The sequence below is a fragment of the Gopherus evgoodei genome, chromosome 4 (genome assembly GCF_007399415.2).
Source record: "Gopherus evgoodei ecotype Sinaloan lineage chromosome 4, rGopEvg1_v1.p, whole genome shotgun sequence".
NCBI lineage: Eukaryota > Metazoa > Chordata > Testudines > Testudinidae > Gopherus > Gopherus evgoodei.
In genome coordinates this window covers 134,391,667-134,406,383 of record NC_044325.1, presented here as the reverse complement: position 1 = coordinate 134,406,383, position 14,717 = coordinate 134,391,667, and the positions used below count along the sequence as shown (strand labels likewise).

At 49.1% G+C, this 14,717-nt stretch overlaps 1 protein-coding gene across 3 annotated transcripts in view; it reads right to left on the bottom strand.

Moving 5' to 3' along the window:
- The window catches only part of SYT2 (synaptotagmin 2), a 219,935-nt gene that overhangs the window by 68,926 nt on the left and 136,292 nt on the right, over nucleotides 1-14,717 (bottom strand). The window lies entirely within an intron of this gene.

The following is a 14,717-nucleotide window of genomic DNA, read 5'->3' as shown; positions in this document are numbered from 1 at the left end:
TCCCCTAAAGTCAAAACATTTAATTTGTTTAGTTCAAAATGACTTTTCATCTCAAAGTTTCCTTTAACTTTATTTTAAAAAATCCAATCAAACGGTCAAAACTGAAACAAACGTAGCATAGACAGGCCCTTTGAAAAAAACCTGCACCTTCAAAACATGCTGTAATTAAACCACCGACATGTTAGGAACTGATAAAGCTCTTGCACGAGGAAATGGGACAGATTCATTCTGGGGCAAGAAAATGAGAATGTGGTGAAAATAATAATAATAATAGAAAAAGCCATGAGGAATCAGTCAACCAGACTAATCCTCCAGAATAGCGAAATGGGAAAGAACGTGAAATCATTAGAGCCAGAGCTATGTACACCAGGCAGAAATGTACACCAGGCAGAAACTGGTAGTTAAGAGGGGGAAGGACTTTCAGGTAAGTTCTCTGGGGCAGGGAACCTGTACAGCTCCTAGCACCTGTACAGCTCCTAGCACAACCAGGAGCCGGTCTATGACTAGGACTTGTGGGCACTACAGTAATTAACAACATAGCCATTGTGTGGTTTCAAACTGCCTGAAAAGAGGAATATGGGTTAGAACAATTTTGATTTGCAGCCCATCTAGAGTCAGGAAATAGGTGGGTTTAAAAGGTGTTTGATAAAGGTGAGTCTACAACAGGGCAGGGTGTTATTTATAAGTGGATTCTCCCTCACCAGCAATTTTAAAATCAAGCTAGGATGTTTTTCTAAAAGATCTGGTCTAATTCAAACAGGAATATTTGGGAGCAGTTCTGTGGCCTGTGCTATGCAGGAGGTCAGACTAGATGATCACAGTGGTCCCCATTGACCTTGGAATCTATGTATTTTAATCCCGTTTAGTTAAATCAGGGCAAAAGGCCAGGTGCATGCCATCATTTTGGTTTAAACCAAACTTGTTTCCGTTCATGAGGTTAAACCAACCCAAACTCAGCTGCTCTTCAACTGAAGGCAGAGGGTTCACACAGGAGTCTGCACCGTTTGACTAAACTGGTTTCAGTAAACCAGTGCACGTTTGTGCGTAGACGAGGCCCAAAGCATTTTAACTCACTTCAGTCTAAACGGCTTTGCATTTAGTGTAGATGGAGTGAGTTGTCTTTTAAGACATTAGCTGGTCGTGATTGGGGTTGCAGTTACAGAACTAGTTGCATCTCTGATCTCTCTCTGCTCTTTCTGTATGCAACCTCCCTCCCCCGCCGAAGTGTTAGGCCTCTTTCTTTCACCTTGCTAGGGTGGGATCCCACAACTCTCTTGGTCCTGGACAGAGTCTCTGGCTATAGCCCCTCTGAACTGGCCATGATCTCTCAGCAGATCCAACCGGGCTCAGTGCTTGCAAGGCTTCCTTGCACCAGCTGGAATGACTGAAGTGCTGACTGCACAGCTTTCTTAAACCAAAGGACTGCTCGATCTTTGCAGCGCAGCACAAATGAGGATTTTAACACAACAACTGGCCTATGAACTTGGCTGTCTGACCTAATCCTCAGCATCCCCCGACAACTTAGTCAGGCCCACCTGCTTCTGACCCATCCTGCAGAGCCTGGGTCTTAGACAGGGGCTGTTAACTCCCCTACAGAGTCACTCTAACTGATTCAGTCCTTTGGATCCCTCTATTCCCAGCCTGGGCAAAACAGCTGTGCAGCTCGGGCTGGGGCCCGCAATTAGCATCTTCACAGCTTAGTGGCTCCAGCCCTGTCTCTTATCCACCTGCCCCATTTTCCCTGAGGTGCCCTATCTCAATCCACTGTGTTCCCTCCTGCTATTCAGGGGCAGACGGTAAACCTCTCCCATGTCACAGTCACATAAAGCATCTAGAAATTAACACAGATCGGAATTCCTAGCCCCACATCACCACAGCCAGCTCGAGCCCCCTCCCAGGACTATCCATGAGCCACTAACCCATTTATAGGCATGGATGGTTCTCCTAAACTCACTGGGCCTTTTGTGGGGGTCTGGTTACAGAACTGCAGTGAAAGTGTGTTCCCAAGCACAGCCGCATCCCCCTAGGATGGCTAGGCAGGGACCCTGCCCCTCTCTAGGGCAAAAGGCCCTTCTCCCATTTCTTAGCCCTTCTCTCTGCACCTTCTCATGGGAGACCTGCTCTGCCAGGCTAATCCCCCTGGAGTGGTGCCCCATGCACCCCCCTTCCAATCCCTCCTCTGTCCTCTTTCTTGGAGGGGGGAGCAGCAGTGTCAACCTCCCCTCCACCACCCCAGCTCCCCAGCAGCCTCAACCTCCCCTACCACATACCCCCAGCAGCGTCAACCTCCCCTCCCCCACCCCAGCCCCCTAACTGCATCAACCTCCCCTCCAACCCCCAGCAGCACCAACCTGAACCTCCCCTCTACTACTCCCTCCCTCAACCCCAGCAGTGCCGACCACTGAATTTATCCTCCTTCAGACTAGGGCTGGCCCTGGACCAAATGGCATCTGCCCTCTATTTGTTAAACTTTTGAATACCTTATTTTTATTGCATTTGTAGCCCATTTCATGACTTTGATGCATGGTTTGATTTGCACAATTTATCCCTGTCATATAAGATGACAAGTTTGCATGCTAGGATCTGTAAATCTGTATTTATTTGCCATATATATATGCAAATAAAAAAATTTGTTTCCTCTAAGCTTATAGAAACTTTTTAATGTTAAGAATAAGCATCTTTTATTTTCCATGGGGGGGAAATATGAGGGAGAGCAAAAGTCTATGTTCTGCAGTCTTAGAAAGTCATCAAACATTACGCATTAAGCATGGCCAAAGTAGTAAAGGGGTTTGATTGATATCTCTAGTGTCTCATTAAATACGTCCTTTATTTGTCGCTACTCACACTCTTCAAGTCTTAAAACACAAGTCCACTTTCACAATTACACAACAAAACAAGGCTCACAATATCGCAACTGGGCTCTCACGTCTCTTCGTTCTTACATCTCACTGGCTGGTTGGCGATGCCCCTTATCTATCCGCGAGGGCCTGGCTGACAATGTTCTAGGAGGTTCGAGGAAAATGTAATTCTCCAAGTCTGGAAGGTTCCAGGAGATTCTACATTCTAGGAGGTTAGTGACAAATGGCTCCACTTACGGAACACCTGAAATGTGACCTCAAAACTTCTCTTTTTCCCTTTGTCACTACAAACAAAACCAGCCACCTGAGCCCGGCACCCCACAAACCCAGCACCCCAGGAGGTCGCCTGCCCCTAAATCTGGCCCTGCCTCGGACTATTAGAATATATTAATTTACCACAAATGTTAACTCTCCCTCTCTCACACTCACCCCTTATGTCTCTCTCAGGTGGTAACTCACACAGAACTCACAAGCTGTGCAAACACCCCCTAGGATTTCTCATGCTCCCTTGATTGTTGTAACCCTTCTCCTCACAATCCTCATCACTTCATCTCTACCGCTTCTTCCCACACTACCTCAGTTGCAGAACCTGCTCCTGTAAACCCATGCTACAGAGCCTAGCGCTGACCGCTAGTGAAATCGATTGGCCAGGGGATGGCAGCCGTCACTAGCGCTCAATAGGGGGATTTTGAGAATTAGGCCCTTCAATTGCCAGATTCTAGTGGCAGACTTTGTGTCTGACACTTCTCTGTAAGTCTCCAGGCTTAGCTATTGCACTACAGAATACAATATAATAGCCAGATTCAAGCAAGCACTTTGCTATTTGTCACCTCTCAGCCCCATCCCAGCACTTCACACACAGTTTACCTCACAGATTCTCAACTCTTTTCTTTCGATCCCGCCCCCCCACTCAAATATGCTATAGAAACTCCATGGCCCTACTGTGCCACAACTGTTTTCTGCATATAAAACCCAGGGCCGGCGTTAAGGGGTAGCAAGCAGGGCAGCTGCCTGGTGCCCCACGCCACAGGGCCCGCTGTGAAGCTAAGTTGCTCAGGCTTCTGCTTCAGCCCTGGATGGTGGGGCTCAGAAACCCAGGCTTCAGCCCTGCACAGCAGGGCTTAGGATTTCTGCCCTGGGCCCCAGCAAGTCTAACACTGAGGACTCGGCGAACCCCCTGAAACTTGCTCACCCCTGTTTGAGAACCACTCAGTTAAAGGACAATTGATTATTTAAAAGCTGTTTTAACAGCTGTGAAATAATCCTGCATTTCATATCTGGTGCCTCTGCCTCCAGGGGTCTGAGGCCAAGACCCTGAAGGGTATTTAGGTTCCTAACTCCCATGGGAGCCTAAATACCTGTCAGGATCTGGGAGGGCGTGAGCTCCAAATCCAGGTGGAATCAGAAATCATTTTCACTTGCCCTAACCAATTCGAGACTGAGGCACTAAAACACAGCACTGCCCTGCACCGTCCTGCCTTTCCCCCCATACGTGCAATGAGCCAGACAGCCCCATAACAAATGTCACGGGCTGGGTCCCCAGCTGGTGTAAGTTGGCATAGCTCCAATGGATCAGCACGGACCCCTCACCATGGTGACAGGGGAGCACACCTAATTTTTGGTGCCACTTGAGGCAAAGCAGAGTATTCTCTAGTGAAGTGAGTAGCAGAAGAATGTACCCCAGTGCTGCCCCTCAGCATGGTAAGAAAATGCCTTGTGCACCTCCGATATGTGTCTTCAGGAGCACAGATCCTTTTCAGGCTTCGTCTGACTCATAATCTGTATTCAGTGCTGGGCCCCAGACATCAGTCACCAACTCTAAATCCTGGTACTTTTAGTCCCTAGGAAGGGACTTAATCAAGGTATACAAATTAACTAATGACCCAGGGAAGGGAAATCTAAGATTCCTGTTTCCAGTTTTCCATTGGAGAAGAGCAAAGGGACATTTCATTCAATTGGAAGGCAGCCAGTTTAAAACCAACAGCAGGAAATACTATCCCACACAAAATATCATTAGTCTGCATAACTCATTGCCACAAGAAATCATTGCTGCCATGAGCGTAGTAGGATTCTAAGAAGGTGCAAACCTTTCTCTGGATAAGGAGTACAGCGTATAAACTCAGCCTAGGACACGAGCCAACCAGTAACGGATGGGTCAGAAAGAAATTTCCCTGATGGGTTACTTATTCTATCAATGCCCTGCAATGAAGCAGTGGGTGCTGGCAGTTTTCAAGCCAGGACACCAGTCAAGATGGAGCCCTGTGCTGAGAAGGTATGGCAGGTCCTCTGTTCTGTCACTGTACTAGTCTGAAGCAGAAACACTCAGACAGATGTTAAAGGATCCCATCAAAATGCACTAGAGATAAACCTTTGCCCCAACTCTTCTGCAACAGAAGTCATAGAAATGTAGAGAGGCTGGATACAACAAGGCCCATCTCCTCCTGGGGCATGCTCCATCGGGGTTAGGACCATTCCTACCAGGCCCTCAACTTCCAGCCAAACGGTTGTGCCCAGCTTTGGACCGTGGCAGAAGACTCTAGGTGATACCCTGGAAGAAGTGGACTTCTGTAGCTCAGCTGAAGAGCTAAGTCACCTCAACACTGAAGGCCAAGAGAACCAGCATGAAATGAGGGAAAACTGAGGCAGAAGATGGGCCCGGAGCCAGACTGGGTAGATCTCTGTTAGTCTAGATACTTCCCTGGGTACTGTCCAGCCTAGCTTTAAAGATCAACCAGTGCAACCTCCACCACTTCTCCTGGGATATGGCTCTACAGCCTCTGTGACCTTGCTCTAAGGAAGTTTCACCCTCTAACATCTTCTAGCAGAGCTGATAGACCCGATCAGAGGTACCGATCCTACACACACACCCCCATTAGTTTCACTGCACAAGAAGGTGGCAGGCAGAGCTTTCTGTCCTAGAGGTCCCCAAATCTACCCAGATCAGTAGCGACACAGCTGTGACCATCAGCCAGCTGCTCAGTGTCCAAGGTCTCAGTCCACTTCTACTACTGCCCAGGTCATCAAAATCTTTGCATCACCCATACCCCACTGGCACGAACTGGGCCACTCACTGGCAGCCTCAGAGGCCATGGACTGAAGCTCTGATTCCAGACAGCACTTGAGCAAGTGCTTAACTCTAAGCACGAGCTTATATCCCGTGGACTTCAGCACTTTGCTGAATCAGGACCAGCACGTGCCATGGATACGGAGCTCGTCCTGGCTACAGTTAGGTCCTGCACAGGCCAGGGCTGAGGTACAAGGCACGGTGGGCATGCTTGCGCAGCCATGGCTTGCTCTGTGCCAGTTGGGATGATAAATTAGAAGCCTCCAGACTCCAGGGCCGTCCAGCTGGCTCCTTTCCCCAGCGCTATCGCTCACTATGTCAGCATGGTCCATTGTCAGACTGAGCAGCTGCTAATGGAAGGGAGTTATTCCAGGTCGGGAGCAAGTTGCACAGGCGTATGTGATTGGTTTGGTTAATGCCCAAGCAGAGCTCTGCGGCGTGGTGGGGGGGTTAGGTGGGTACATTTGGGCTTGCTGCAGATTGTGCAGCTAGGGATGGCCCCGGTACGTCACTAAGAGCCAGCCAGATGCCCTCTGTGGACACAAGGACTCATATTCAGAAGCTTCTAGTTCTATGCCAGAGACATCTGGCCTAGCTCTTTATTTTTTCAGCTCATGGTTCCGGTACCATAGTGGGCTGAGTGCGGGGTGAGGATGGCATGTCTGGGATCTCTCCCTCTTCTCAAGGTGCTGGGGCTCTGTTCTCCAATGTATGCATCCGTGCTTAGGAAGCAGGGAGGTCAGGATGCCAGCCTAGAACCAGGCATACTGGTGCCTTGCTCTGCCTGACATGCCTCCGCCCGCCGTTTCCAACAGACCAGGGATGGAGTCAGGAGACAGGACGCGGCAGAGCTGATGTAGGAGGCAGTTGCACCACTTCTACCGTCTTTACGCTTGCGAGGATTCCCCTGCCGCTTTCAGCTCACTCTGCGCTGTGCACAGCTTCAAGGGACATCTCCGCTGCAAATTAAGGTGTAAGGATAGCACGGCTCTGCATACCAACGCTAGCTTTAATCTAGCTAGCGCAGAGAGCAGCAGCAGTGAAAACACAGCAGCACAGAGCCCAGCGCAGGCCAGCAACCTGCCTACATACCCAGGGCCCCTGGTAGGCTTGTCCCAATTCTGAAGCCTGTATTGCCCCATTTTGACTACTATTGTTACCTGCACTAGCTAGACCAATGCCAGCATAAGTATCCCAACCCATGCTGTGGCCACACCTTCATCTCCCATCTGAGTGCACTTGGGAGATGAGCATTGCTCCATGTCTAACTACAACCCCACAGAGGCACTTCCACAACTCTATCGGGTCAGACTAAACCATGGCTAAGTGAACATCTGCATCTGCCAGAAAGTCATCTTCATGCCAGTGCTCAGAGCTACGGCTGCCCAGTCTCTCTGATCCGCTGGAAAGAGCTCCATATTTCAGCCTCTCTACTGGAGTTGGCCAAGAAGTTTTTTGATGGAAGAGTCGATACAGCATTCAGACTGGGGAAAAACGGCTCAGCGGTCAGAACACCAGCCTTGGCAATGGGAGACCTGGGTCAAGTCACATAAGGCCAAATTTTCCAAGCTGAAATATCTAAAGATGCCGGTGGGCACCTCGTGGCACCTGCAAAAGCAGCTAAGCAAGTCAGGTGCTTCGCTCCCATTGAAGCCACAGGCCTTAGATACCTTTGGAAATCTGACGATTCGTCTCTTGATATAGCGACAGCTAGAAGTGAACTTTCCCCCAGGAAGACAGATGCGCTAGTGTGCTACAAACAGCTTCGTGGCTGTGGTGGGTTGGGTGCTCAAGCCCACCAGCCCCTGGGTCTAATCTCATGTGGCTAGCTTGAATCTCCACTAGAGCTACAACGCCCGCACTGCTGCTTTTAGCACGCTAACCCTACCCAGGCTGGGAGGGTAGACAAACCCCCCGGGCCTCAATTCCCCATCTGTGCTACTTGACGGGGTGTTACGAGAACTAACGCATTAGAAACTGTGAAGTGCTCACATAGGACAGAAACAGAGGCTAGATAAGGAAAAAAAGTTCAATCTTATTAAAAACCTTTTTTAACGAACAAATGTTAATGTAAACATTGTGATGTTCCTGAAAGTCTTTTTTTTTGACAAAATACAATGAACATTTTTGGTTGGTTTACTGGGTTTCAGTTTTGTTTTTCTGGGTTTTCTTTGTTGTTTGTGTTTCTTCTGTTGCCAGCTTTGATTGTCTTGACTGCATAGGGGTTTCAGAACAGGACATTTACAAAGGCAAACATTTACCATGAGAAAACTTGAAATTTACATTTTCAAAAGTTTCAATTCTCAGAAAAAGTCAATACATTTCCCCAGAATTTTTTTTAAAATTCCCCCATGTTATAACCTAGCAGAATAAAAATGTACTTAACACTTCCGTGAAACTTAAAATTTTGAGCAGCTCTTCTTTGCACTAACCCTTATTCTGAACTTTTCTTCCCCTAGCAAAAGAAGTAGTTCTTCAGTGCCTCAGGCCACCCTCCTCATAGCATGAGTCACATCAATATCCTCTCTCTGCTCATTCCCCAGCATCCCACTTTGGAATAATGGCCTTCCATGCTGAAACTGGGCCAAAACAACTAATACCAGGCCACTCCAAATATTTACTGCATGGCAAATCAGATTCCAGAAAATCAACTTCTGATCTGCCACAAGTTAAGACAAATATCAGCTCCTTGATTCACATCCCTTCATACCAACAGCCAACTCCTCAGTCACACATCAGCTTGTCACCTTTCAGGGGCACAACTGATGGTTTTGGAATTCCAGCTTGATCCAAAGCCCAGAAAAATCAATGGAATCACTCCCATCAGTGGGCTGCGGAGCAGACCCTAGCAGAACTATTTAGGCCATATGGTGGAGCTCAGCACAGCTATTTTATATCACAGTAACATCAGGAGGTCCCGGCGCACCCGGTGCTGTGCAGACAGAACGAGACACAGTTGCTGCCCCCAAAGTATTTACAAACTAAATAGCCAACCCAGACAAAGAGCGGGAGGGGAAACAGAGGCACAGAAAGGTGAAACAATTTGTCCAAGATCAGTGGTAGAGGTGGGATTAGAAGCTAATTTTTGTGACTCCCAGTCAGCACCCTACCCACTAGACTACCAGGGAGGGAGGGGCTACTGTGGATACAGATCAGAGGGAAGTATTGATACTGAATCTGGATTTGCCGTGACAGTTTGGGCTGGGATTCCAGCCAGTTAGCTGTTTCTCCAGTGATCACCACAAGCCCCTATAAATAACTCGGCAGCTGCCTCCATGGAGACTAGAGTAGCTGTTGGATTCCGGGTCTCTGCTTCCTAAACTCTGAATCCTGCGATTCACTGGAAAAGCTTTTCTGAAGATCCTTCCATCACGATGCTCAGGACAAACAGTGCGCTGGCTCCTTGGCAGCTGTCCCACTGAGAACACACCCAGCTGTGGCCCTCTTACTCTCCCCACATCTCACCTGGAGCCTGCCTGGAAGGGCATGACCCTGCCAACAGCGGGGCAGAGTGCTGTGCAAAGTCAAGAGCGCAGGGCCAGATAAGGAGCGTGGGGGACTCTGATCCTGACGCTGCTGCCATGTCACTCCTTGCAATCTGGCTTCCACCCTGTAACAAACCTGGTGGCAGTTTGTTCACAGCTCGGACTCCCATTATGAGTCAACATTGTGTCCTTGTTGCCAAGAAGGCTAACGGCATTTTGGGCTGTATAAGTAGGGGCACTGCCAGCAGATCAAGGGACGTGATCATTCCCCTCTATTCAACATTGGTGAGTCCTCATCTGGAGTACTGTGTCCAGTTTTGGGCCCCACACTACAAGAAGGATGTGGAAAAATTGGAACAAGTCCGGCAGAGGGCAACAAAAATGATTAGGGGGCTGGAGCACATGACTTATGAGAGAGGCTGAGGGAACTGGGATTGTTTAGCCTGCAGAAGAGAAGAATGAAGGGGGATTTGATAGCTGCTTTCAGCTACCTGAAAGGGGGTTAAAAGGAGGATGGATCTAAACTGTTCTCAGTTGTAGCGGATGACAGAACAAGGAGTAATGGTCTCAAGTTGCTGTGGGGGAGGTTTAGGTTGTATATTAGGAAAAACTTTTTCACTAGGAGGGTGGTGAAGCACTGGAATGGGTTACCTAGGGAGGTGGTGGAATCTCCTTCCTTAGAGGTTTTTAAGGTCAGGCTTAATAAAGCCCTGTCTGGGATGATTTAATTGAGGACTGGTCCTGCTTTGAGCAGGGGGTTGGACTAGATGACCTCCTGAGGTCCCTTCCAACCCTGATATTCTGTGGTTCTATGACTGGAACCTGCTGTTCAGGAGACCCCAGCATGTGCTGGGTTCTCTCCTCTTCAAAGGGGCTCTTGGATGCATTCAACAGTCCTGCCCTGTTCTGATTTAAAGCCAAGTCGGGGGAACAGCACTACAGGGTGTATACAGGAGCAATACCATTAAACCCCATAGGGGGCCCTGTAAGACAGAAGGAGACGGCTCATAAAGGCTGCATGGAAAACGCGCTCATCAGAGTTACAGGCAATTGATGACTAAATGCTCCCAGCTTTCAAAAGCCATTTCTCCGCTTGTTTCTCTTGCCGTAGCTTGCACGGGGAGGATAAAAGGCTGTCTGCCTGACAAATTCGCTCCCCCACCCTTGACATCTCCCCAGCTATTGTGCTGTGGGTCCCCCACACCCCGCTCAGCAGCTTCCCTCTATTCAGGGCTTTGAAATTGATTGAAAAGTTAAGGATCTTGAAGGAAACAGAAGGCGAAGAGGTGTCATTGGGAACAATACTTCAAATATGTTCGGGAACACACAGGGAATTGTCTGAGGCATAAATCAGGTCAGCTGCCTCCTCTGAGTCACTAAGGGGTATTTAATGCAAAGGACTCAGAGTCCATTAAAAAACATCCCAGGCTGCTCAAGCACAAGAGCTCGATTCTAAATTAATTTAATTTTATCCCCACATTAATTTTGACTCGCCGCGGCTGACAGAACCTCACAGAGGCTTAAAATGCAATGGGCCAGGTCCTCAGCTGGCATAAATCCTGCTACACGGGGGGGCGTAGCCCATTCCTACTGATTGTGGCCGCAGTGTCAGGGGCTTGAAGTGAGGTATTTACGGCTAGAGTCGCAATGGAGCTGAGAGGTGGGGACGCCGAGCAGCACCACGCCAAACGGTTCGAAAGCCACCGGGAGACGCAAAGCTCGAGTTTGGTGCCTAGGCTCCCTATATAATGAATGGGGACAGTAAGGGTAGGTCACCCCAGCCTGCAACAGCAAGTCTCCCAGCCTGGGCTTGTGCCAGCGCCTTAACAGCTGTGCACACAGCACGTGGAAGCTTGGACTGGAGCACAGGATCTGAAGCCCCACGTCCTCGGCTTCATTGTAAATCCCAGTTCAAATCCCTCCTCTCCCTCAGGTGGTGGTGAGACTTAGCTGGGGAGGTCTCACGCATCCCATGGTGGTAACGGATGTGAAGGAGGTCCTCCTCCTCTACCCCCTCCCCACTAGGGGCTGTTCTGTGTAATCCCCCAAGCAGGGGTCCGGTCAGCAAGTTCTGAGCCCACTTACCAGGTGAGTAAGGCCCATCTTCCCCTGTTTTGTGCATTGCTCTGGAGCTTAGGCGTCCGGATGCCAAGAGGGAGGCAGTGGTGCGCGTGTGCAGAGGCAGAAATACAGGCACCAAGCGAACTTATACAGCAAAAACATAAGTACTGGGCAAGTTTAGGTGCCTACCGGGTTTGGAGGCAGCTGAGCAGGGTTCTGTGAAGCTGATTCTGGGAGTTAGGCACCTAAAGTGACAGTCAGTCAAAGTCTTTTTGTGAATCTAGCCCTTAAATCCACAAGGAGGCACCTAAATAAGTAGCCTCTCTGCTCGAGATGCTAGCAAACCAACAGGAGCTGCAGGGGGATAGCCACCTCTTTGGGTTAGGGGTGACTTTAGGCCCAGCTCTGGGACACAAGCACCGCCATCTCAGGAGCACCTCTGGGAGACACAGCAACAGCCCTTCTTCCTCTGGGGGTAGTAACTTACTCCTGGCCTATACCTGTAGTCAATTGCTACCTGCCCCAGGCTGGCTCAGCTGCTCTGGCTAATGAAGAAGGGGTAGGAATTGAGCCCTGGCTCTGCCTATTTCCTGCCCCTCCTCCTGCTCCAGGTAGGGAGCAGGTGAGCAAGTAGCCCAACATAACTGGATCCAGGTCCAGGCAGTCTGTGTAGGGGGGCTCCTAGTCCCTTGTGAAACCCCAAAGCCTGACTCACAATCTAGCCTTTATTTAGGCATCCACATTGGAACGGGCCCTTAAGTGCTATTTGGTTGAAAAGAACCACTATTTCCAAACAAGCGGGTACAAAGAGTGGGCCAGACCCTCAGCTCGTGTAGCTCAGCATAGCTCCCATGGAGCTATGATTTACACCTTGATCTGACCACAACTGTGCTCTATAGCCAGAGTTAGAGAGACAGAAACAAGGCAGGAACGGTAGAGTTAACTGCCCATTCCTTCCCTGCCCTGCTGAAAACACCCCACATTACCACCCAATAAGCAGCTTTAAAATCAAGTTTACTTTTCTTCAGTCACATTCAATAATGATTAATAATATTACAGCAACATCTAGAGACTGAGGCCCCATTATGCTGGCAGGACATAGACAAATCGTAAGAGCCAGACCCTGCCTGGAAAAACTTGGGCCCAGATCCTGACTGCTGTGGAAGCCAGAGCCTGCAGGATCTGGGCCTTATAGTCCAAGCAGACAAGCCAGACAACTGGTGGGAGGGGAAACTGAGGCACAGAGCAGCCACATGGTCACCCAGCAGGTCAGTGGTGGAGCTGGGAATAGAGTCCAGGTCTCATCTGTTCCCCTCTTCACACGTGGGAAGAACACTCCCTATGTTTTAGTAAATGATCATTCTCATGCTCTGCCCCCTCCAGAAAGCTCCCCTTAACCAACCCATGGAGTTAAAGGCCATCTTTCCCTTCACACATCCCCTTGTTGGTAGATTTGATAGGGATTCAGTATGCTGTAGGTTTACATGGTGCATTTCACTTTTGGGATCTCAGGCAACACTCCTGGCTTTGGCCCAGCAGTACTGCAGGGGAGGCTCACTCATCAGGACCAAAAAAAAGTCATTAATTACATGGGGCGAGAGCCTCAGCTGGTGTCCATGGTTACAGGTCACTCAGGCCAATGAAGTTGTGCTGATTAACAGCAGCAGAGAGGCTGGTCTTGTTGGTTTCTGTTGAGTTAAACTGTTTGTGCTGGATGGAAAGAACAGAGATCAATATTTTGAAATGTGGGAGCCAGTAGCTAGGCAGAGGGCATTCACAGCCAGACTTCTGTAACCATGGTCACGCAGGTCAAAATTGGGAGCTAAATGTCACAGTGTGCCTTTAAAATTCCCCAGCCTGTTGAATGATGACATTAGTTTGATGCTGATTAAATTGCTGGCTATCCCAACCTCTGTTTGTCCCATGTTGGCTACCTGTGGCCAGGGTGGAATGGGACTAGAGATGAGTGAAAAGTGCAGAGCTGCTTCAGCGAAGTGGCAGGGGCAGAGTGTGCAGCAGTTGGGATCTGCATTAGGATGCAATGCCTGCTGTGTGCACAGACAGCAGGGATGTGCTGCACTTTCCAGAGGTCTTTGCCTTCACGCTGCCTGCATCAGACACTCCTGACACTGACTGCTCCATCCCAGCGGCTGGTGGAGCAGCAGCAGCTAGGAAGTCAGCAAGCTGACCTGGATGATAGCAGAGCGTCCAGCTGTATGGGGATGGGACCTGTGCTACCTTCCCTCTCCCTGAATGGAATGCCCCTTATGTGACATGAGCTATGAGGGGGAGCAAGGACAGAGTACAGGGAGATTCGCTGCAGCTGATCTCAAAGGAATGACTCCAACCTGAGGAGCCTTAACCCCATTGACTGGGAGGGAAAAGCCATCCTAGCCAAGAGGGGCTGGGCAAGAGAGAGGCTGAGAATGTTCCCTAATACCGAGACCGAAATCTTACCTGCACAGCCGTGACTATTAGACCTTACTGCAGTGCAGCTCCATGTAGCCTCCTCGCCTCCAAACAGTCCCAGCTGGATCTGCATTCCTTCATGTTAAGATTGCTCTATACAGATCCCAAATCCCTGATGGATTTGTTCCAGCCAAGTTCAGCTACAGCGCTTAATAAAGAAATCACACGCAGTCTTGCTTCCCATGGGGCTCTCAAAGCACTTCACAAACACCCATCAATTCTCTCAACACCCCTGCGAGAAACTGACTGAGAAACAAGCAGACGCCTGGGGAAGAGAAGTGACTTGCCTGACATCACATAGCAAGTCAGTGATAGAGAAGAACCCAGGAGTCCTGACTCCTAGTCTTTTGACCTAATCACTAGAACAGGGGTAGGCAACCTATGGCACAGGTGCTCGAGGCAGCATGCGAGCTGATTTTCAGTGGCACTCACCCTGCCCAGGTCCTGGCCACTGGTCTGGGGGGCTCAGCACTTTAATTAATTTTAATTGAAGCTTCTTAAACATTTTAAAAGCCTTATTTACTTTACATACAACAACAACAGTTTAGTTATATATTATAGACTTATAGAAAGAGACCTTCTAAAAACATTAAAATGTATTACTGGCACGCAAAACCTTAAATTAGAGTGAATAACTGAAGATTCGGCACACCACTTCTGAAAGGTTGCTGATCCCTGCACTAGAATATACTGCCTCACATAGCCAGGACTAGAACCCAGGAGTCCTAGGGTTCCTTATCCTTTGCACTTACCACTAGACAACACTGCAAACAGTTTAGC